At 45.9% G+C, this 26,324-nt stretch overlaps 1 pseudogene; it reads right to left on the bottom strand.

The window, feature by feature from the left end:
- Positions 1–6,072: 6,072 nt before the first annotated feature.
- LOC147697712 (uncharacterized) overlaps positions 6,073–26,324 on the bottom strand; it is a 30,799-nt pseudogene continuing 10,547 nt past the window's right edge.

Genomic DNA, 26,324 nt, shown 5'->3' with positions numbered 1-26,324 from the left:
CATTTAGTTTGTGATTGTCCAGGTGTTTTTTCAGTGTTTATATGTTTTCACCGGTGAGAGCTATTTTTCTTTCAGTGGGGTTTTATCAGTTATTATAGGTTTAAAACTAAAACCCCACAGCCTATATATTATTGACTTTGAGTAGGCCAGACTCCTCTGTTCCCAAACTCATGTCTCTAATTGAGGCTTTTTCAGTCTTCCCCGAGTATAAGATAAGTTGGTCCAAGTGTGAGGTGCTACCACTCACGAATACGGACTCCACAGGATGCTTTTGGCTTCATGAGGGCTCAGATTTGAAGTATTTGGGATTGCTGACCCGCGTAATGCTGACACCTGGGGAAGTCCGGCCCCTCTCTATAACTGGGGTTCCAGAGTTAGCTGGTTAGCCCACCCAGTGGACCTTGTGGCTACCTTCCATAATGGAAGTGAGAAAAGTGTGTGGCTAGGCACCACCATATAACAAACGTGGGAGACTGTCATGTCCCAGGACCCAAACCTCCACTGCGTATACCGGATCATCAAATCCCTCAAACCATTAGTCATTAAACGCTCTGTAGTATTGCAGCGGATCTGGGGTGTCAATGCCCTCCTTCAAAAGTGGATCAGCAACTTTTTGCGAGGTCAATACGGGGCATCCCTCCATTCCACAGGAGCTTATGCAGTAGAGCATTACCCCTAGCGAAGAAGTTTCTCTTCATCAGTAAGGAGAAGTTCTGGAGTTGATATAGAAGTCGGGTAGTATTTTGAAGATGGCCAAACGGCCAAGTAAGTATAGGGGAGGGATCTCCAGAGTTTCATATCACGTGCAGGCTCTCTAGCTGGAAGTTGAGATTATGCTTATATGCCAAAGCCCTGTCCTCAGTAATGGCAACCCGAGGTATTTGAATCCCTTGTAATGAATCTGCTTTTCGCAAAAAGGACAGACCCTAACTTCTACACCCGCTTAGGCCGAGGCAAGAAAACCAATCCAAATGTATGGAATATAAGTTATAACACATATAAGTTTATTAAAACAATACTTCTAAAGGTAGACCTATTATATCAGTCATGGCAGACTCCCAAGTTTCTAAAGGACAATTGAAATAAACGGTCAAAATAGAATGCAGTATGTCAAAGAATAGCATAGAATCGAAATAGAATAAAACTGGTTAGGAACACCTCTCCGACTGACTCTTCTGCAACATCCTTGCCAACTCAAGCTGAGAGAAGCCAGTTTCTACAGCCCAGGCAGGAGTTTCAGTCAGGACTGAAGTTCCAGAGCTAATATGTGTTCAATTACTTCCTCAGGGCTGTATATATAAAAGTTCCTGATCCCGAGTCCAAAAGTACGTGACTTTTGGACTCGGGAATCAGGAACTTTTGAACTGAGGTCACGTACTCGTTGACCCGATGGAAGGCAGGAGATAATATAACATAGAACTTTGAGGGTACTACCTTGGTATTTTCATTATTATGGAGCATGGATATTGACAATTTGGATTGCTTTCAGTGATTTAACCAGAGAATGGATACCATTATATCATCAGAGTCGTTAAAGAGACAGGTGCTGTGGAGCATCAGGATTATTGATTTATTGCATATTCCATTATATATATACAGCCCTGAGGAAGTCATTGAACACATATTAGTGTATGACGAAACACGTGTTGGCTGCGCGCTTTTTTCATGTTTAATGAAGAAGACTCATCTTGTATCTGGAATATAGACTGAAATAAAGGAATAAAAGAATGTGAAGAAAGGACCATTTCAATTGATTTGATGATTTATGGTCATTTTGAATTTTGAATATTTGAGATTCCTGGTGGAGCATGATTATTGCTGTGCCCCCGTTATATAATTTTTGGGAACTGTATCTAATCTACTGAATGTTACACTTAATTAATGTGTGGTTATTAATAGGTGCTCAGGGAGGATTTAATTTTGCCACAAATAGACTACGCACTGTTGTACCCGGCACGACTTAGAGTTCCGCATCAGGGCAAACAGATATTATTTACAAAACCGCAACAAGTGGAGGAATTCCTCAAGCAAGTAAAACGCACAAACCGGTCGTATGGTGCTGAAGCTGCGTCACAGCAATCTCTATCAACAGGAGCGGAAGATGACTCGCAGTGAGATCCGGTCTCTCTGCTTGGACACGTTTATAATTTTGCTTTGGTGGTACAATTGCACCGAAGTAAGACCTGAAAATCTTAACAGTAAAAGGAATGACATAGTAGGGTAAATAAGATACTATCCCAGCCACTGGGCACCCCAGACTTCCAAGGGGCCCGGATACACTGTCCGCAGTGGGGCTCCCTGGGAGGAGGGTTAACATGTGGCCACCTTGTAATGTCCCCCAAAGGGTATACCCCACGATATGTTTGTTGCGGGACATGAAGGGTGTTCATGGACCAGGTTTGGCTACGGGCTGAGTTGGGGATGTGGGGGGTGGTGGGAGGGAGAATAATACTGGCAAGTTGGAACTGTTTCACTGGGAGTAGGGAGGGGCAAGGTGGTTGGGGTCGGAATGACGAAGGGGAGGGGGAGGGGTAGGGAGGTTGTTTGGTTGGAATATTGTTTAACATGTCAAAAACATGCAGTTTTGGATAGCGCAGACGCCATATATGCCGCAGGTCGCGGCAGAACTCTGGGTGGCACATCCCGTACCCATAGATGGCGTAACATTTGAATCTGTGGGGACTAGAGAAAAGATGCTGACAACCCTTACATGCACGATTTCAGCATGGCAGCACAAAGGGCGAATAATGAACGCACCCATGCTCTATTCTCCATTGCTGCCTCTTACTTATCACCCGAGCATGCCGCTCCTGCAGGAAGTCATTTTCCATAATTTTAAAAAACATACACACATCTGCACCTGGGGGGAGTTGTACCACAATGGCCAGTTTCGAACCCTGGAACAGATGTTCCAAAACACACAACAGACCCCAATGGATACCTTTTTGTATATCCGGCTTAGACAGGGGATACGGGCATTGACACCGGATTTCCCAGCTGAACCACAAGCCTTGACACCGTTATAGTTGATGCTACAGTGCGGGACAGCTAGACGTCTAGTGTCTTTAATATACCGTACAGTGCATACACAAAGGGTAGTCCCGGACACTGTAACCCGCACGAAGTGGGGGGCGGAGGTGGGCTTTGTCCTGACTGATGAACATTGGGAATTTTGTTGTATGCAAACCGAACAGGTATCAGCCAGCAGCAGGCTTCGTATAGTTAATTATACGTTTCTACACAGATTGTATGAAATACCTGCCAGAATGCACAGACTTGGTCTGAGGGACTCTGACAGATGTGACAGGTGCTGGGCTGAAGGTGCAGACTTTCTCCATCTGGCGTGGGAATATCCAGGAGTGCATGATTACTGGGAACAGGTCTTCCAGGCTTTAGTGGAGATGATACACATGCAAGTTGACCTTACCCCATTGATGGCACTATTAGGTTATGTTAAACATGTGCGTGCGGAGCACCGTAAGTTTGTGGCTATGGCATTGCTTATGGCTAATAGGAGAGTGGCATGCCGCTGGGGAAGAGGGTGAGCGCCCAAGTTCAAGACCTGGATTGATGATTTGTTAACTTGCCAAGAAAGGCTCATAACATATGCTGAAATGTTGACTGTGGCCTCCAGGCCCAGGGACATATGGGCTCGCTGACTTGCTACCTGATTGCACACCCATGAGACCCCACTAAACAGCCTTGACTATACCAATACAACGGTGAAGCAGGAGGCTGCGGAATTGAGGGGTGGAGATACGAATGTCAGCCACAAGAGGATGGGTTAAGAATGAACTGCTTTATGTATGACTACAGAAACTGTAATCAATTGGTTGCAGAGTACTGGGAGACAATTGGGCTGAAGGAATAGGGGTGTCACAGCATATTGATTATATGAATAATTCGTGAGGGGCTGCAGGGTGCCCATAGGGCGGATATTGTTGCATGTATACAGTGCTTGTATTGTTCTGACAAAGAGGGGAATCTAATCCCATGTACCAAGAAAATAATGGATTTACCGCTGTACCAATTACTTGTACCGCAAACTGTGATGATAGTCTTGTGATTGCACTATGATTAAAATAATAATAAAAAGAGTTAAAAAAAAAGAATGAAAAAACACGAGTGAAAAACATGTCCTCCCCACTTTGCAGCTACGTGCGAGCACAGAACATGGCGTCAGTTATGCAAACACTGCCATGCACAGACAGGAGCATAAAGCAGAGGAAAATTAGAAAGCAAGATGACATGAGGCCATGTCAAAGCCAATAGCAAATACTGCCATGAAGCAAGATAAAGTCAGAGAGCAAGATTGACATGAGGCCATGTCAAAGCCAATAATAAGAGCTCATATCGAAATGTACTGTTCTACTCCGTAACAGCTCCCACTAAGCAGGCATATTTAGAGCCGTTCTACATTAAGGCTAGAATAAAATAACACGCTAAAGTCAATTGAAAGATGGTGGTAGTTGACGGTCATAATGGGGTACTCAACCAAAAAAGTTGCACAATCACTACATTCCATTCAATCCCACGACCATCGACTATCACCATCAGCATATATCAAGAAATTGAATAAAAAGGATTTATAAGGGTCCTTCCCTTGACCAATGACTACTATAACATATTGGTCTAAAACCAACTACCTGGGGACGTAGCCTAGATAAGAGATTAGGCACACACTGAATACAGCAACATAATGATACTAGAATACATATCGCTAATGCTATACCACCTAGCAAAGTTTACCAAAATCTGGCAACCACCCAAACAACCAATCCCACCACCCCTTTTCGATATCTTGCTTGACATCTTTAGCCAACTTGTGTAAAGCATCAATGTGGGACTGAATTAAATTAGAATGATCTGAAAGGTTAAAGCAACACATTCCCTCAAAATCTGAACATCCATGATCATGTTTTAAAAGCAAATAGTCAATGTTCTGTTCTGCAATATTGCTTTCCGTGCCCCTCGCACGTGTAATAAAAATTCTGTTAAAGCAATCGATGTATGATGAGTATTTTTTACCATAAGACATGCTAATTCACTAACAGCTTTAGAGTTATAAATTGCTAGGCCTTGAATACCTACCATTGAAGCCGCCAAACTAATGTATTTGGATTTCGATAATAAATGCAATTCAGAGTTACAATGTTCATAAGCTGAACAGCTTCTCTTATAGTTCAAGCATGAGGTGATGGATCTAACGGAAACATCATCAGACTTAATCTAGTAAAAGCACCTGTGATATTTGCTAGAATATATGTATAAGTCACATTCCCACAGGAAAATAACCACCCTACAGGCAACTTGACATGCCTGAAATGACTGGCAGCAGATACTATATTATTGCACACCACATTGTTTTGCACATTTGCACAAACATTGTAGTGTCTATATTGACATAAAACATTTTTCTGCCAAGACATAACGGATGAATTTCTGTCAAGTCGAATTTGAACACATTTACCAATAATAGTTGGGTCGCAAGTTAAATTATAACAAACGTCGCCTTCAGTAACGTTGAAAGTTATGCCCTGTGTCATGTTTTTCCAATCATTATCAGTAGCTTCTCGACAAAAGCGGCAGAATTCGTAAAGCGATAATTGAGATCTCACATCATGTTCCTCTACAGCCCTGTCTGCATTCGTGACATTAAAAGTCTGCAGCAACACGTCAATAGGGGTAGGCACAGTTAGAAAGCATGTGGAAACGACGTCCAAAGTACTCTTCATGTTTGACATGCAGAAGTATGACCTGTTGAGCACAGTTTGTGCCAGGTATGACCAAATATTATCCCTCTGAGTCAGCATTGCTGTCAGTCTCTGCGTGGTCGGTTGGCCACTTCGCGATAAGGGTCTCCTTGTCCCCCCCACCCCATGCGTACACGGCCAAAAGGAGTCCAGCGAGCACAAGCAGAGCACAAACACGCCATACAGTGATCTAAAAGAACGGAAACAAAACAGGTATTACACATTCTCGCAAATAACATTTATCAGCAGGCACATGTTCCCATTTTTCCTTCCCTGGCTTCATAATGACTAGAACATTGTCCTTTCCAGTTGCAATGACTTATGTCTGTTCGGGGGGTCTATTTGGAGACTCTACCCACACTTTGGCTCCTGGGTTTTTATCAGTTGAGCCAAACCCTCCTTTCCCACGTACGGTGAGGAGGGCTGGGGCAGTCCCCTTCTTAACTACCCCTCTGTATACTGGCATGATCACCATTTGAGCAACTCTGTCTCCAGATTGTATCATCAGATCAGTATCTCCACTATTAAGTAGGATTACTTTAATTTCACCTTGATAATCTGCATAAATTACACCTCCCAGCACTTGGATGCCCTTTAGAGCCAATCCAGATCGAGGGGCAATTAAACCAAAGTGCTCTAGGGGTATCTGAATTTCCACTCCTGTCTCAATGAGTGTAATGTCTCTTGGTTTCAGTATGTACAGTTTCAAAGCATGCAGGTCAAGACCTGCAGCCTCCGGTGTCACTCTGTACGGCGCAAAAGCTCTAGGAACTGCCTCCCAATAAAGGATGACGTTGGTAGCCACATGAGGCTGAATCTGCAAAGCTGGATTTAACATTTGCATTAAAGACGTTTCTGCATTTGGGGGGGGCGTGGCTAGTAAGCCAAAATGGCGGACACAAATCTGTAAGCTCCGTTCATCATCCCCTAAAACTCTGATAAATGTATCCTGCAGGAGCGCCATCTCAACGAATGCTGATTGGGACCGAACACCGAAAACTCTGCTGCACCTGCTGAGCCTACTACTAGGCTAATTGACCCATGGACTCCGTGAATCTGTAGGCAGCGAACGTCTAGCCCTGCCCGTAATGAGGCCACACGCGGGAGCCTGCTACCGGAAGATGGACGCCCGCACCTGAGTGGCTGCGACTGGAGGTTTGGGGGGCCTCCGCCCGGACCTGACGCCGCATGGAGGGAGCGCTGATACAGGCAGGGGACCCGGTACTTGACCGCGCCGCCTCCCGGAGCTCCACGGCCCTATCCGCTGTGTGACCGCGCGCGGGTGACTGGCTTTAGAAGATGGCCATCCGCCTTACTGCCTGAGACTGGTGCTGTCGGGAACCTTCGCTGGGACCTGGCGCCGTGTGGAAGGAGCGCCGCTACAAACAGGAAGACCCGGTGCTTGGCTGCGCCACCTCCCTGGAGTTCTACAGCCTTATACACGGTGGGGCTGAGTGTGGGTGCCTAGTGCTGGGGGATGGCCGCCCGCGCCTGAGGGCCTGCACCCGATGCTGTGGGGGGCCTCTGCCCAGACCTGCCGCCGCGGGGTAAGAACACTGCCACAAGCGGGAGACCTGACTTTGAGCCGCGCCGCTCTCAGAAACTGTATGTCCCTGTCTAGCGCACACGGGAGACCGCATTTGGAAGAGGACCATACGTGCCTAAGTGTCGGTGCCCGGAGCTGTGGGGGACTTTTACCCAGACCTGGCATTGCGCGCCGGGACTGCCGCCACAAGGGAGAGATCCGAAATTGAGCTAAACCACCCCCTGGAGCCACAGCTGATGCGATAAACGAGGTGACAACTGGGCCCCCAAGGTATGTTTGCCAAAACAGGGCGGCGGTGCTAGTAGCAGATGAGAGGGGTGGAAAACAACACTAACACTGTGCAAAGACTGCTGCTGGGGACACTGAGGTGCATAATCACCTCCCGTGCCCGCAGCCCCTGACTCCCGGAATACTGATTACAGTTGCGACACCACATAGGGGCCTGTACGCTGAGACCGCATGGAGTCGGCAGCCGGTTGGGAGGGAGGCTGCCTAAGCCAGAGGAAGCGTCAGACGCGAGCCTGGAACCTGTGTGGGGCCCTATGGCATAGCGGATATAACACACGCGCTAGGCACCCCATCGAAATTGAGTGACACAGGCCTTAGTGAATAGTGGCACTCAGATTGGAACTTGCTGTAGTGAGATGCGTGTGGCTGTAGAGCAACCGAACTACAAGGCCCGGGCCCCTGGGGAGGCGGCGGAGCATCGAGGCTGCGATGAGAGCAGTCCCACGTCGAAGAGGCCCGCCATGCACCTACAATAAGACCTAACGGCACTGTGTACCAGTAAGCAGGCTGAGATCAACACACCAGCAGCGCCTATGGAGAGATAACAGAACAGACTCAATAGGACATGAGCGGCCAGCTGAGATTATAACCCCCTCAGCCAGACTCTGAGAGCTGGTCCAACGTTGGGCAGGTGCAGGGTGGAAGCACCGACGGTGTGCGAGCGCTGCAATCTCCCACTCCCGCACACGTAGACCCCTGTGGCATGCAGAGACAGTATCCACGTGGGCATCCACCGCCGTAGAGCATAGCCTTGACCACACCGCAGTGTGGTTGTGGCAATAGACAACGTCTTGACTCCCCTAGAATTTAATTGCAAATGCCCACGGCGCAGCAGCTTGTAATGGGCCGGATGAGAGCTAAATTACAGCAAGGGCCTCTACGCACGGGCAGTTTGGATCCTGCCAATATGAGCGCTGTAGAAGGGATGGAGCCAGCGACCACCGTCGTGGAGGCCAAAATGGACTCAGTACTCGCAACAGTGGAAAGGATTGGGACTGCGTTAGACCACACGAGGACATCCCTAGAGACCCGGATAGATAAAGTCACCTTGGACTTCACCTTACTACATGTGGATCACCGCAAGTTGACCGACAAGGTTGTGACACAAGGCTAAACGCTGAAGGAACTCCAACCTATAACGCAAAACCACACAGCTGCGCTGCAGGATTTGATAGACCGTGTTCATGACCTGGAAGACAGAGCGGAAGATTCGGAGGGACGTCCCGCCGTAACAACGTCCGCGTAGTGGGCCTGCCGGAAGGCGAAGAAGGGAGAAACCCGGAACAATTCATAGAGCGATGGCTACAAGATCTTTTACCTCAAGGAACCTTGTCAATGCAATTTGCAGTTGAGAGAGCCCAGAGCATACCGGCACAAAGACCCCAACCAGGAGCCAGACCTCGCCCTTTCATTTTCAAACTGCTAAACTACAGAGACAGAGATGCGGTGCTCCCTGAAACACACAAGATGTTTGGCCTCACAGTGAGCGGCAGGCAGGTTATGCTCTTCCCAGACTACACCGCTTTAGTGTAGAGACGCAGGAGTAACTATATGGAGGTGAAACGGCAACTCAGAACTCTAGAATTGCAATATTCGCTGCTGTTCCCAGCCCGACTGCGAGTGGTTACGAAAGAAGGGACTCGCTTCTTTGATTCCCCCGAAGACGCGTGGGACTGACTGGAGGAGTCGGGGTTGTGGACAGGCGTGAGACCCCCGGGCCCGGAAGTAGACAACACAGCGGGCAGACGACCCAGGAGACGAGGAAGGCAAGGACCCTTACGGAATGCTAAGCCGGGGACTGCAGCACCGAGGAAGGAAAGACAGGGTGCCTTGGCAGCGGTCACAACTATTGGATCCACTCATCCTAAAGAAAGACCGGACTTCTACATACGGGAAATGTTGGTGGCCAGCAGATCCCCGTCACCTTCAACGGAGATGTCCGACAAGCTCAACTTGCCGACGATTACTCCACAGACTGCTGATGGTATCATATGAGGCGGAACTACCGAGATAGGCGCTGACATAAGCAGCATACGCAAGTAGAACTCTGTTTATTGACCCCTATGATATTGCTAGCTGAAATGTGAGGAGTAGGACCCACTGGGTTAAATGCAACACATACTTCACATTGAGCTGGTAAGGTACTAACATGCCTACCGCTAGCCACCACACACATAACATTGGATGGCAAGCTCACACACGACCCTAACAACCGGGGCAATATACTACCGGTCCTACGAGATGATTTCCGCGATCAATAGATGGTACACTGCGCAATCTGGAATTAAGGGGGTGGTCATAACTCAACACCACTAGTACACGCACCCTAAAAGGCAACACACTGACCTAGTTTGTACTACTCATTTGTTGCAGAGGTTTGGACAGACATTGCGCAATGTCTGCCCAAGATGTTATGTTGTTTTCAGTTTGTTTATTGTTGATTTTATTGCAGCATAACGACGCGTTCACTCATGAAACTCGCTGACATAATAACATGGAACATACATGGCATGTACACACCTGCGCGCCGCTATTCTGTATTTGCGTACCTCCAGAGACACTCGGCTGCAATCGCTCTACTGCAGGAAACGCACATGACCCAGCCAGAACTGGACAGACTGCGCAAACTTTGGAGGGGACAAATATATGGCACGACATACTTGCCGCATGCGAGGGGCACATTAATTTGGGTAAGAGCGGACACCCCGTTCAGCTGCACAGAGACGGTGATAGATCCCGCAGGCAGGTACACCTTAGTGAAAGGGACACTCAATGGGCAGTAGGTACTCCTAGGCTCCATATATGCCCCGAACACAGACCAACCCTTGATTCTGGCGCAAGTGTTTGCAACACTGACCCCTAACGCTTGGCTTCCTCTGGCTACTAGGCAGGGATTTCAACTCGGTACTTGATATACACATGGATAAATCCTTCCCACCCCTCCAGACGACGGCAGCTGTGTCGAAGTCGCGGGCGCTTTCAGACTGGCTGTCCCATTGGGCACTACTGGACCTGTGGCCAATCCTACATCCCACTGACCGCATCTACTCCTACTACTCAGCGGTACATGACTTGCATATGTGGCTGGATAGAGTAGTGGGTTCCCAGTTGCTGGCTCCTCTGGTTGAGACAGAGGACTACCTGGGGCAGACACATTCTGACCATAACCCCATGATGCTTCGGTTGAACTGGGAACCTGACCACCCCCCTGTACCCACCTGGCACCTACAGCCAACTGCGCTGGAGAATTCAGAGTTCCAAGCATCCCTGGAGACAATCGTTCTTGAATACTTTGCCCTCAACGAGGGGTCAGAGAGCTCCACACTGGTGGAATGGGATGCCCACAAAATTGCTGTTAGAGGCCACTGCCTTGGTGCCACATGGATTATACGCAAACAGTTATCTTTGTCGCTCACTCGCCTGGAATCACAACTACTGCAGTATGAACGTGACGGGGAGGGTGGCGGTGGACAATCCAGCCAGCTTGAAAGTCTTAGAGCACAACACGCGGAGCTCATAGTAAAGCTGAGGTGCCACAACAATACTGCCCGCACCCACGCCAAAGCTGATAGAGCAGGTCGCCTGCTAGCCTGGCTACTGAAGCAGGAAAGCAGACATACCCTAATCAGTGCCATACGCACACCAGAGGGGGCCCTCGTCTACACACAGAGGGAGAAACATAAAGTAATGTTGGATCATTACTCACCGTTCCACCAATCCAAAGGACGATGCTAAAGCCTCGATCTGGAGAGGTTCCTAGAACCTGTTCACCTACCCACAGCCTCAGGAGCACATTAAGAGGCACTTAATGGTCCCCTCACCCTAGAGGAAATAGGTGAAGCGATAGGGTCAATGGCGTCCGGGAAAACGCCAGGCCGGCTGAATACTACAAAGCCTACATGGAGCCTCTGGCGCAGCGACTCGCATATCCTGTATGCTACAGCCCTCGAGGAAAAAGCATTTCCCCCGTCGATGCGAGAGGCTACCAGGTGTCTCTGCTAAAACCTGGTAGAGACCCTGACAACTTAGGATCATACAGGCCACTGGCACTCCTAAATGTGGACTACAAAATACTTGCCAAAGTGCTGGTGGAGCGATTCGCGCCGGTGGTTCCCGAGCTGGTTCATGCCGATTAGAATGGGTTGTGCCCAAGCGTAGCACATCGTTGAATTTACGGAGGTTCTTCATGGTAGCTTTGGACAGTGTGAGGGGGTGGCCCAGGGCGGGATGCCTGATGCTGGACCTTGAGAAGGCCTTTGAATGCTTGGAGTGGAGCTATCTAGCAGCAGTGCTGCTACGGTATGATCTGGGTTGGGATTTCCTCCAGATGGTTGACCTGTTATACAAAAACGCCACAGTTAGAGTATGGTTGGGACCATACATCTCAGACGCCATACCTATTCGCAGAAGCGCTAGACAGGGGTGCCCGCTATCGCCTCTCCTGTTCGCACTCGCTATCGAACCCCTGGCAGCGGCCCTGCGTGCGACGCTAGGTGATAGAATACCTTTAGGGGATGCGACACACCAGGTGTCGCTATACGCAGACGACCTCCTAGTATTTGTGAGAGATGTGGAAAACATATCGGCCCAATTGGAGCATACACTGCTTGACGTCGCCACTCTCTCAGGCCTTCGAGTGAATGCAAACAAGTCCTGCCTTTACGCATTCGAGGGAGACACACAAGATCCGGTTATATCTCAGGGGGCACGAGGGTGCAGTGGAAAGCTGACACTTTCCGCTATCTCGGTATTCAGATATACCGCCAACCAGCTGACCTCTTTGTTGGTAATCTGGGACGAGCAGTGACAGCCATCAAATCGCAAGTAAACTTTTGGAGAACGCTACAGCTGTCAGTCACTGGCAGGGTGGCACTATCCAAAATGATGATATTTCCTCGTCTCCTGTACTTTTTTACTAACATGCCTATTTATGTTCCGCCGGCTTTCTTCTCCACACTTACTAAACTGCTCAGGGATTTCCTATCGGGCAATGCCGCCATAGGATAGCATTTGCAGAGTTATACTTGCCCACCGATCAAGTGGGACTAGCGCGCCTTGTTTTGAGCACTATTATTTGGCTGCACAGTAGCAGTGGATAGCCCGCTGGCTTGCCGATAGGGGTCGCGAAGACACTGCAACCTTAGCCCCCCCTCTCTTTGGATTATATCACCAATCTTTTCCACCCAGCCTCTGAAGCCCCAATGCCTACCTCTCTCCTCCTGGCGGTAGCTTACAGGTGCTATCGCCGCTACCTACACCTCACCAAAACACTAGTCCCTTACGCACCGGCTATACCACTAGTAGGCTCCCCCAACGGGCCTGTGGTGCTCACATCTCTTGAACTAGTGGACTGGCACGAAGCTGATACACAGTCATTGGGAGACTTATACCGGGATGGCACGCTTATACAATATGAGTCCCTAGTCAATGAGGTGGGGCTGCCGCCGGGACAATTTCTAAGACACCGCTCGCTGATTGCGACACTAACCTCTAGATGGGGAGACCTGCAAGGGAAACAAGTCAGCACCTAACCATACAGTACCTTCATGTCATGGGGCGTGGTAGACACTTGGTCCTTTGGTTTGCAGCATCTCTTCGCACACACGCAGCGATAACGTTAGACCCACTGCGCCGCAAATGGGAAGCATATCTGGAGCGGCAGTTAGAAGACAGAGAATGGGAAAAGATACTAAAGAGTCCAACGCGAATTCCTAGGAACATGAGGTTCCGACAAATACAACTATTTATAGTCCACAGAGCATGCCTCACACCTCAAAAGATAAATAAGTACTTTCACCGCACAGATGTGATGTGCCCACGGTGCGAGGAGGTGGGGGTTGGACTGGTGCACATGCTATGGGGATGTCACAAGTTACTCATCGATTGGCAAGCTGTAGGCGAAGCGCTACATACCTGCATGGGCCGCAACATACCCTTTGAATGGCCTGTTTACCTATTACACCACTTCCGCAGGTCTCCGACCACAAAACTTTCCTCTCGTTTCTTGGACCTATGTTTAGTGGTAGCTAAGCGGCTTCTAACCAAGATATGGAAGGCGCAAGAACCACCACACATACGGGCATGGAGGTACTCACTACTAGCATGGGCCAAAGCAGAAGGAATCACCATTTTGCAGGAAGAGACGTTAGGGCTACGGAAGACACCTATAGCAGCGCAATGGGAGGGACTCCTTCAGGCCCTGATACGAATTGGGGAGACGACCCTGAGAGGCGGCCAGGAAGTGGGGAAGACGCTCAAATAGGGGGGTTCGGATGCCCTGCAGCAAACATTGGCAATGGCATGCAAGTGCACACAAATCAGCTGGCACTCGGGGTGCCCTGGGACATGGGCGGGGGGGGGGGGGGGGGGGGAGGATGATCTGAGGTGCTGGGGAAGGGGATACCGCCACGGGGGAGGAAGGGGGGGTGAAGAGGCATGGGGAAGAACATACACTGGAAGTTGGTACAAGTTGCTGTTGTTAGTTTTGAGCTTTTGTTGTTTGTTTTTACTTACAACGTCTGTACACTTGCCCGAACTGTATGATCCCCAAAGACTTTGCACAAAAGGCAAATAGAGCCACATCAATAATGTATAATGGCTGTTATCCTTGTTGAACATGCACTGTCTGTAGCTGAGCCTGTAGCAACATCAAAATGTTTATCTGCCATATATCGCTGTTCAACCGTAATGTATCTTCGATGTGGACAAATGGTCACTGTATGGTCAACTTTATATGATATATGTTATCTTTCATGATGATGCAATCTTTAAAAACAAATAAAACCAGATTTAAATAAAAAAAGTGTTTCTGCATTTGCTAAAGGTCTGTTATTCAGAATTTGCAAGGCTTCACTCAAATGATGTCACCAACATTTCAAGGTACCATCAGACAACTTTCTCAATTGATCTTTCAACAGACCATTCATCCTCAGCCTCTGGGTAATATGGGATGTGAAAAATCCACTCAATATTGTGCGGTACACAATAGTCCTGCACTAATCTACCTTTGCAATGAGATCCGTTGTCACTTTGAATCTGTAATAGAATTCCATAACACAAAATCAGCAAGTCTAACATTTTCAATGAATTCAACTGGGTAGCACGTTTGCATGGAAAAGCTATCAAATATCCAGAGTATGTGTCCACATCCGTGCATACATATTGACATCCTCGACTAGTTGGCAGGGACCCAATATAGTCAGTTTGTCAAATCTGTGCTGGAAATTTTCCTCTACCTAGTTGACCACTCACTATCTGTGGGACTGATCTATGTTGGGCATGCTGACAAACAGGACACTGCAAAATCACCTTTTTAGTCAGGTCTAGGGAAATGTATATCCCTCTATTTTCTGCCCACTTGCTAGTAATCTACTCTCCAAAGTGTCCGCACTTCTGATGTGCCCACTTCGCAATCCCAACCAGATAAGAATCCTGTGTTGCCACTTCTGCCTCTGAAATCTTAGCTTTTTCATCTGTGAGGGAATTAAACCAGCTGTAAAGTGAGTCGGTGGAACAAAGAGCATCTAACTGTAGTTTGTGTCAACATGGTCCAGATCTCTTGTCACAATTCCTTATCCCTCACCTCTTCTGCATTTATCATCCAACTATGAGCATGCTATGTGGGAAGTCCAGTCGCTATGCCCATTGGCCGTGGACCACGAATCAGTGTAAATATGACATTTTCATTGCAGTTCTTGTTTCAAAGTTTGATACACAGTGTAAAGTTCTGCAAAGTGGCTACCCTTTCCTTCTCCAGTAGTAGTCAACAATTTCTGGGTCACAGGATTGTATGACGCCACTTTCCAGTGCCTCTTAGCTCCTATATACCTGGCTGAACCATCAGTAAAACACACATGCTTCTTGTCCTCCACAGACAATTCACCAAATTCCTTACCCCACTTTACAGGAGATTCCTGTATCTCAGGTACATCATGCAACACCTCTGTCTCTTCCATTGGCGCCTGCGCCCCCTTCTCATGGAACACTGCGGTACCTTTGGGACCCACTCGGGCCCTATCCTGTGTATATACCACTTCCATTTTATTACGCTGGCTTCCTGTGCATGTCCTATTCTATGAGCCTTATGGGAACTCATCACCCACTGCATTATCGGAATCTCAGGTCTCAAAATCACATCGTGCCCTAGGGTCAATTGCTCAGTATCCACTAGAGCCCAATATCATGCAAGTAACTGTTTTTCAAAGGGAGTGTACCGCTCTCCAGCATCTTTGTCCAGAACCCTAAAAGTACTTTATTTCTTCCCTGCTTCTGCCACAAACTCCAATTAGCGTACGGTCCTTGCACTGTCACATTTAGATCAACATCTCCCTCTTGTACTTGCCATAAATCTAAAGCATGCCTCTTTTGCTAATTCAAATGCGGTTTGCTGCTGCGCTCTCCACTCAAATGCATTTTTCTTTCGCGTAACTTTGTACAAAGGGGTCAAAATCTGACTCAAGTGAGGAATGTGTTGTCTCCAAAAACCAAACAAACCAATGAACCTCTCAGCTTCCTTTCTGTTTCGTGGAACTGCAAATTCTCTAATCTTTCGTCTCACTTGGGGCACCACCTCTCTGTGTCCCTGATGCCACTGGATACCCAAAAACTTCACACTCTGAGAGATTCCTTGTAATTTGTTGGGATTGATCTCCCATCCCTTGCTCTGCACATGCACCACAATCCTGTCTAACTGAGTTTGCACTTGTTCTTGTGTCTCTCCCTGTATCATTACATGATCAATGTAATGACAAAGATGTATTCCAGAAATAACTGATACTTCATCTAAATGCTCTGCCACCAGCCGGTGACAGATCGTGGGACTATGCAAGTACCCTTGAGGTAATGTAGTGTAGTTCCTATGTCCTTAATAGGCTCTGCGCAATGGAATAATATACACTATAGATTTGACATAGGACTGAGGTCAGTATGTCTCTATCGAGTACATTAAACTTAATTACTTGTGTGTGCCAGCTAACTCAGAGGTCACTAGAAACGTTCTCGAATGAGCAAGAAGGGATTAGTCTCTGACAACCATATAAACATGACAACTTTGTTTCCCTTAGAGTCGGAACAATATCTTCTGAGTCGTGGAAACAATAGATAACCGTTTTACTCAGTCAATCGTGCATACTTCGTTTCTACAGAGTTTTGCACTGAAATAGAGAGACAGGCGTTTCAATAAAAAGGGTTTATTGAACAGTCTTCTTTCTCATGCAAGAGATATGAACTTCTACAATCGTAAGACAGAATGCGAAGTATAATGCGTACAGCGTTAACAGTAATATAAAATAATACTGTAATAGCATGGTCTGTAGCTATGACATATATAAAAATACTTACATAAATACCACAGGCTAAAATACTAAACTGGTGCTTCTAAAATATTCCTACCTCAGTGTACCTAACCTAAGTCTAGTACGAGGGAAGAGGTAGGTGGTGTCTTAGCATAAGTTTAGTTTTGCCAAGGATTGCCAAAGGTTTCTCTAGGTTCTAATCAGCTCCATACCTTAGAATGAGAGAGATTGGTATCTCTTTCCCAGGACTCAATTCTCTAACACCCCGCAAGGGGAGTCAGAAACATTGGAGCTGGATTCTCGGCGAGGAGGATGACAGCGTCTGTTCAGTGCGTCATTTGAGGAGATGACTTACTTCGGGACTTGCTGTGGCAAGCCGCGTTGTGCAAGTAGGTAGTCGAACTGCACCGTGCCTTGCCTTAGCAAGTGAAGGTATATTTATACCTTGAAGGTGTTTAGGAATGCCAGTATTGACGTAAAAGACGGGCATATGAACTTCATGAATTAACCCATAAGGAATAGATGTTCATGCATAATAAATGAGTTCTTGGAGAAATTAATATCCAGGCAAGGGGAAGTCCCTAAAGCTCACGAGTCTGGTTTTCCAAGAATTCGTTGTGACGTAGATGAACGGATGTAAGTAGCCATGCCTTTATTTGGGTAGCATGGACTATGCCTAAATAGGGACTGGATTTCTATGCCTATATAAGGGCAATGTGAATTGTACCTATATAAGGGCATGAATCGGGAAATTCATACGGAATCTAAATTGAAACACAACACCCACTCCACTTTCTTATGTACGACGTTACTAAATTCTAAACATGTTACACATATCTAAACTATATCTACACATGAATTGCTAAAACATGTCAAAAATACATTTGTAAATTGCATTAGAACTAGTTGTAAGCATAGAAAATGCATTGGTGCTGTACACATTAAAGCAAGTTGGCATTTCAGATGCAAATTGAATGAATCATGAAAATATACATTTATGAAATGGCTCGTAAATACAGAAGAAAATAGGGCCGAAACCATTTCATGTCAGATTGCATAAAACTGTTTGTGGCCAAGGTCACATATTGTCTCTGGAAGTATTCAAAGAATTCTTGTTCTCTATGAATAGTTATACTATAAGCAGATTACTTGTGCAAAAAATGAAAAATACAAATTTGGAGGAAAAAAATGTAATCATAGGAAAAAGTTATTTGTTTTGTAAAAATTGAAGGTCAAATTTAAAGTCTCTCAGAACACTGTGCCAAAATCAAAAGTCAATGTTAGGGCTTGGAGAAAACATGAAATCTTCTATATCTGTAGACAAAAAGTCATTTATCATTGTAAGCAAAAGTTGGATTACTTTGTTTAGAAGATTAACCACACATAGATGTGAAGCATCTCCTTCAGCATTGGTCGCATCAGCAATGTTTGTATCGGATGTTACCTGCGCGCTTGTTGTTTCCTTTCGTACCTCAGCAGTTGCAGTTTGCGTCTGTGAGATCTCAATGAATGCCGTCATCAAAATTGGGAGCCGCTGGGGACAACACAGAGCATGGGCCGTTACCGGTTCCAGCAAAGTATCAACATCTGTTGGCATGAGTGAAGGGAGTGTTGTAGATGTCTAGAACGCATTCTTCTCCGCATAGCAGGCAGCGTAGAACAGTTAAGATGCAATCTTGCCAGATTGGTCTGAATCACAGAAACCATGTGGTATTTACTTCTCATAGACGAGGTAAACTCAGAATTTGAACGATGCGCTCACGACATTTCATCTCCAATAGAACTCGCTCTATGGTGCTTGGAGTGGCGTTGGTGATTCGACTTGCCATATCGCAGCAGCCGGAGCAAAAATAGTATCCCTGCAACGAGTCCGAAAAGGAGGGGCAGTCCGCCAAACACAGAGTGCACGAAGTTGGGAATTATTCTGAGGACTGCTTGAAAAGGTGCTAACAGTCCTGAACATATGTTCTTAAATAGATGTACAATACCGCTCGTATCAGACATGTTTAAGATACGACCTAACATTTATGAGTAATGTATAGGGCAGTTTGTATTCAAAAGGGCATGAATCTCGGCAGAAGTCCTTGCGACTTGTAGATCATAAGTCTCTTTGACCGAGGTCAGTGGCATAGTTTTTTGCATTCTGCTTAGAGTATCAATTCATATAGAAGAGATGTTCAGTGAAGGTCATAGAGGTGACTCCCTGACTGTCTTGGTTTGTGGAAACAATACTTGCATGCAGCAAGTGACCCTGGAGGACACAGTTACTAGCTATGGAATACCTGGCAACATGCCACAGCAGCTGGGATCATTCAACATGAGGTAACTTCCATTTGAAAGCTGTCCAAAAATTGGATCAATCACCGCAGCTGGTGAAACTTGCAGGTGACAGGATAAGTTGTTAGAGGAACCATCGCAGGCCCTGTGTAAATTAATACCCTGGCCACGGAGAGAACCGCTTAGTGCGTTTTCACAGTTTGATCCGCTAAGAAACGCTTCACGTCCCCCACTCCAACATCTGTGTGTGTATGGTAAATTCCAGGATGTCTTGATGTATTCTTTACCCAACCTTTCATATTTGTCTGCTGGTATGTGTTTTAGGCAATACTGAAAATGAAAAATTGTAACCGGCAGAGTGATTTATTTATTTATTTATTTATTTATTGCATTTATAATGCGCGCAGATACCCACAAAGGGTTTCCCGGTGCCAGGACTAAGAGACCGACAACACAGAAAGCAGCACTATCAAAGCCCACAATTATTTATTGAAAAGCCAGGTTTTAATGCTTTTCTTAAAGATGGCAAAGTTTTCCTCCTTTCGTAAAGTTGAAGGAAGGGAATTCTAAAGGACTGGTCCCAGATGGGAAAAGGATTTCCTTCCCACTCGGGCCAGTTTAAATCTAGGAACCACGAAATTTGCTCCATTTGAAGAACGGAGATTGCGAGTAGGAGCATAGGGCCTAACTAGTTTTTGCAGATATTTTGGTGCGGTTCCTGCCTTGATTTTAAACATAAAAGTCAAAGCTTTGAACCGAACCCGGTTCTCAACCCTGAGCCAGTGCAGGTCCTTGAGGTGCTTCGAAATCCTTGCTGTCCTGGGGATTTTGCACAGCAACCTGGCTGCGGAGTTCTGGACGAGCTGAAGCCGCCTGGTCACGGCTAAGTTGGAACCCAGGTATAAGATGTTACCGTAGTCAAGCCTAGATGTAATAAGTGCATTGACTACGGTCTTCTGGGTATCCACAGGCAGCATCCAGATAATCTTCCGCAGCCACTTGAGGATAGTGAAGCAAGTGCCAGCCACTTTATTGACCTGCTGTTTCATCGATAGTGACTCATCGATGCATACCCCTAAATTTCTGACCTGGGTAGCCGGGATTGGAAAAGCGCCCAAGGATGGCGGCCAATGGATATCCTGCCACAGATCTCTGTTTTTACCTAGGAGAAGGATCTCCGTCTTCTCCCCGTTGAGTTTCAGCTGGTTCATTGACATCCAGCTGAAGATCTCATGAAGACCTAGTTTCAGCGCAGAGGGAGATGAGGGCTCTGAGTTGGTAAGAGAAAAAATGATCTGTGAATCATCCGCGTAGGTCATAAGTTCTAGACCTACTCGCTCTGCTAGATCAGCGAGAGGGCGGAGATACAGGTTAAAAAATAGCGGACTCAATATTGAGCCCTGAGGCACACCATGGGAAGAAACAAAGGTGTCAGACTGAGACTGAGAGGACGAGATCTGAAACGTCGGGTTGCTTAAATAGGACCTGATCCAGTCCAGTGCTGTCCCTCCGACACCATCCTCACTCAGCCTGGTAAGCAGTCTGTTGTGTGAGATGGTGTCGAAGGCCGCGCTTAGATCAAGCAGGACAAGCGCAACCGTTTGCCCATCGTCCAAGAGCCCCCTGATCTTCTCGGTGACCCCCAGGAGGGCAGACTCGGTGGAATAGCCTGCCCTGAAACCTGACTGGGAGAAATGGAGTAAGTTGTTATTCTCCGTGTATGTTGAAAGTACACCGTGAATGTGCTTCTCCAAGATTTTTGAGAAAGCAGGCAACAGGGAGATAGGGCGATAGTTGGCCAACACCTCAGGGTCCGCAGACGGCTTTTTCAACAGAGGGCTGACCATGGCATGCTTCCAGGACGAAGGGACTGTGGCCAGATGAATAGAGGCATTTAATGTCTCGGAAATGATCCTCAGAGCGGAGTCGTCAAGTTGGCTCAGAATGCTAATGGGGAGCGGGTCACAGGGAGAGCCTGACTTAATAGAAGTAGCCAAGGATTTCAGAGTGTCCGAGGAAATGGATGGCCAAGAGTCAAGCCGGCATTCTATTGAGTTTGCTGGAGACGGGACTTCTCTGCCATCCCTCACCGGGGGATTGATGTTGGCAATAATAGTCTCAATCTTTTCCACAAAATAGGTGGCAAGATCTTGACATTTTTGAGTGGTAAGGGGGCGTGCGGCCGCCATAGAATTGGCTCCAGCCAATTCTTTGACTGTATTGAAAAGAGTCCGTGCTTTATTAGCAGCCGTATTAATAGTCTCTGTTGCATAACAGGCTTTGGCTCTTGTGCAGGCTGAGTGATAAAGATTTCTGGCCTTACGGTATGTTTCTTTTTTTAAAGGATCATATTGCTTGCGCCATTTCCTCTCAAGTGCCTTACACTTTGTTTTTTCTATTTTAAGTTCTTCAGTATACCAGGGAGCCGGTGGGCGGTGAACATTCCCTCTGCACCTGGCAGCAGGCAGACAAATATCAACTGCTCTCTCCAGCCAAATGTGAGTTTCCTGCGCATTTTTTTCCATATCACCACCCAAAACAGGGGGGGATATCTTTAATGCATTCTGCAGGTCAGTCAGGTCCAGCAATTTCCAATTTCTCATAAGAGTCGGAGGCCGGGTGGAGCGTGACTGCTTAAGTTCTCTAAGGGTGATACTAAAAAGAGTTAAAAAATGGTCAGACCAGCAGATAGGGTCAGTTTTTAGCCATTTTAACTCCTGTATGTTGGATATAATAGGGTCCAACAAATGTCCAGCTTTGTGAGTAGGGCCCTCATTACACAGTGTCATATTCAAAGTAGTAAAATCCTCCAAGAGGTTGGCAGCTATGCTATTTGATTTGTCCTCCAAATGGAGATTAAAATCCCCCAGTATAGTCAGGTTTTGGGCATTAAGAAAGTAAGGCGAGATGAGATTAACCAAATTCACAGCCCAAACGCTACTATTTCCAGGCGGGCGATAAATCAAAAAACCAGAAAACATAAAATTTGGATTCAATGAAATTTTAAAGAATGCAGCTTCGCATCCGGGAATGTTGACCATTTCAAAGTCACAGTTAAAGTCCCTATTAAAAATCACAGCAATTCCCCCGCCTACCTGTCTTTCTCTATCTACTCTAACGATAGCATAGTTAGAGGGCAAGGCGGCGGCTACATCGGGACCTACACTGTCATGCAGCCAGGTCTCCGTTAAAAATACTGCACTTGGCTTTTCTTCAACTAAGAGATGGTAAATGTCTGCTTTATGTTGGGGCAGAGATCTACAATTAACAGTGTAAAAATTGAAGGTACCGGGGTTTTGAAGAGGGGATTGAGTAGGTGACTTACGATTGTGTAAGCCCTCTGGATAGGGCTGAACATTAGATAGGGCAAAAGCACAGTGAGGACATGTTTGTGTACCCGTTAAGGAAGGAATTAGGACGGAACATTTACGGTTGCTACTGGGGCGCATAGCCCTTAACTGAACAGCAAACAACATACCAGAAGCAGCTTTTCCAGCCCCGTGACCCGGCCTGGCCCGGACGGTGGCGCAGTCAAAGGCGCCTACCCTGCGCGCCATCACTGCGCGCTGGGGCCGCCGAGTGGCTAAATACCCTCCAGGAAGCGGAGGTCTAGAGCGCTAACCGCTCGACGCTCCGTGAGGTGCCGCCCCTGTCCCGCCCTTGACAACCGCGATTGGCTGGAGTGCCGGTTGCCTTTGAACTAGGCGGAAACAGTCCTCGGGTGAAAGTTAAGGAACGCTGGTGAGTGCGAGTAAGTGCTCAAATTTGTCAGAGTGATAATTAAAACAACATACAATCACTACATCAGTTAGAATTGATTATTAAAATTGGAGCTTCAGCTCTAGTGCACAGCGCAAAATGCGTTAAAACAATTAACAGCCTCTGAACACGAGCTGCTTTCAAAGTGTATAGTGCTCGGCGCCCAGCGGGGAGTAGCTGCCACCAACTCTTACCGTTCCATGTATTATCCATTCTGTAGCTGTTTTTTGTGCCACTGTGAATGGTAATCTTTCCAGTTTTTCAATGCTCAGCGCTGTATAGTATGCTCCTCTTTGTGCCAGTTTGAGATGTTTATCAGTGAGCTTGAATTCTGAAAACAGTGACTTAGTATTGATTAAACGCCAAGGCACATAGCCTGAACGCAGGTTTTGTAGCGTCAAACCCAATAGCATGATAGAACGTAACTGAGACTGACCATGTTGCAACATGACCAAGTCTTGTTCCATGATGTCTATGGCAGAGGATACTATGCTGCCCAATGAATATACCCTGGACGACAAAGTCGTTAACCCATTGTCAACTACAGAGAGAGATTTCTCTAAATTAATACGATCAATTTCTCGTATTCGTTCTGCAGTCTCTGCTTGAGTAATCTTCCATATTTCATTATATGCAGCATATATACCGGCATATATGAAACGTTGACGCAGTTTTCTTGGTCCTAGCAAGAATTCCCTAAGGTCTGCACTATCTTTAAGTAACGATAAGTGTTGTTTTACATCCTGTAGTGTAGCTTCCTGTAGCCAATCAAGGCACAGCTTCACTGTATGTTGTTATTACCCCAGGATGCTGTCTTTGAACAAATCTTGGGTCCAGCCTATTGACTTTGAAGCCTTTAGTTTTGTTCAGGAATCGATCTTGACAGTTATTTGTGTCTATAGGCCAGAGCAACCATTTGTTCCAATCTGGATCTGATCTGTTGTGATGCAAAATATTATGTACGTCGACCTCCCCCCGTCTAGAGCTAATACTCGCAGGTATTGGTATTGTCGCTGTGTTCATGTCCTTGATCTTGGCTAACCCAAGGCAAGACGTTTGTTGGACAGTGTCATTCAAAAACGTCATTTGCTCAGGGATTATACATGCTCTAAATATAGCTTCTATCTCCTGTACTTGCCAATCTTTAGAACCCCAGACAGTTTTTGTCTCAATGTTGTCTTTCCAAAAGTAGAAACCCTATCTAGACAGTTGGGCATAAAAGGCTGCAGAATAAATCGGTTTTGTATTGGTCAACATAATTTTCATTCCTGTTCTGTTTACATTTCTAAAGTAGAATGTTTCTGCATTTGATACATTGAACCCTGAAAAATATGGAAACTTATTTGCAAACGTTTTTGAGCTACCCTTTGGAGGCGTAGGACAATGTTCCCATTGGTTATACATATATACATTTCTAGGCATTGTTGATTTGTGCAAGAATTGATAACCATAATGGTTATAACAATACATTTGTTTATAGTCTGATGAACCTTCTAAATATTCATGATTTGTGAATACTGCTGACATTTCTAGATCAGACATCATATTATTATCAGTCTCGAAATCCCAATCACTTAATGAAATCTTGAATTGGTGTAGAATCTTCAACAGCTCCGACGGGACAATAATGTCATATTCTGTTTTGTCCCAAGCTATACCATCAGGTATAGGAACGGCTGTGATGTTCACTGCTGACAAGTCTCTTTGTTCGCGATGAGATGATTTGTGTGGTTTGAGGAGAAATTTGACTTTCTGACTTGCTGTGTCCATTCTTACATATCTTCCATTCATCAGCCTACCCAGAATTATTACTAGAGTTAACCAATGTAGAAGAAAAAATATTCCCAACACAATCCATAATTCATTCCATGATGAAACCAGATAAGTTTTTCCCAGGTGATGAAAAAAGTCTGTTGCTTGTTCTTTGAAAGTTCTTTTTGCTAGCGTTGTTTCAGGTTCGCTGGGATCCTCAGAAAACATGTAAAAGTTAATAAAATAGCCAGAGGCAGTTCTGTCAATGGTTGGAATTGAAATCACTGGAACCAACCCGATCACTTGTTACTTCATTGTAGACAGGTGTTTCAGGATGAACTGTTATTTGGGTCTCAAGAGGAACGAGTTCGATAGCTTTGTTGTAGTACAAAGCTTTATTTCGATAAAGAGATATCTTAAAAGCACATAACAATAAAAATACAATTCATGTTATTAATAAAACACTTAATAAATAATTAAAAAGACGAGATAAAACAGTATTAAACCATTTACAGCTTTGAGTTAATTGAGAAAAAAAAACGAGGGATTGCCTAAGAAATAATTCATCACATAGCTTTAAATCTGATCACCCATGCCCAGCTAATAAATTTGGCTACCCCACACGCCAGTATTGTATTAGGCTTAGATTGTAAAATTCTTAACGTTGGGTCATAGCCTCTGGTCTCAAGTAGGCGACAGACAGGTTTTAGCCATTTGGATCTGGGCTTATTGTAGGCACTGCAAACAAAAAAGACATGTGGGATGGTTTCCAGTTTAGTGCTGCAGTGTGGGCAGGTGGCAAGCGTTGTCATATGGATACTTCGTTACATATATTGCGTTAAGTTAGCATGAGTGTATTACATGTTTAAACAGCCGTTTTTTCTTCGGCTTCAGTTTTGCACACGACACCTACTTGTTGTTGTCGCTTTCAACCTAGAAGCGGTGATGTGATTTATTTGAGAATAATATGTTATCACTATGCTATCAGCTTTGCCTGGTACACTTGGTACAACTGTCTGCACACTGAGAGCTGCACACTCTAAGAATAACCTAACACAAGGTTGTTGGGAAGCCTGATCCTCGCACCACATTAGACATAACACTAATAATGTTGATGCCAACATTTTGGGCTCTATGCGGGTTTAAGATAGAGTTACACGGAATGAACGTAGACACTTGGTGCTGCGCATGAAGAGAGCTGGTAGCTGTTGATGTGATCTACTCCTACTGACATTTAGAGGTATGGGTCCGCCCTGCTAAAGCCCGAATGAGACCTTCTTAGATATAAAATAATATGCTAAATAGGATGCGCGAAATATAGGTGATATAGATTTCTATAGATTTTGCATTGTAACATGCTATCACCTTTTGCTTACTATGGATTAGTGACTATGCTGCTAACTCTGATTTTTATAATCTGCATTTTGGTATTATACAAGATACTGCGTTTGAGAACCTTGCATTGAATAATAAATATTTCAAACTTGCACGTGTGTTCTTTGACTCTCAGTTTTGGTTTGAAATGATTATATAACGAAAGAGTGTTCATGTGTTCCACGATTCCTGAGGTATTCTAAAGTTCATGTTCTGGTTTGTCTAAGACATGGATCATTCCATAATGAGCCATGAGACACTGTAGCTAGCTAGGTAAGGGGA

Source organism: Lissotriton vulgaris, chromosome 8 (genome assembly GCF_964263255.1).
Source record: "Lissotriton vulgaris chromosome 8, aLisVul1.2, whole genome shotgun sequence".
NCBI lineage: Eukaryota > Metazoa > Chordata > Amphibia > Caudata > Salamandridae > Lissotriton > Lissotriton vulgaris.
This window is presented reverse-complemented; position numbering and strand designations above follow the sequence as displayed.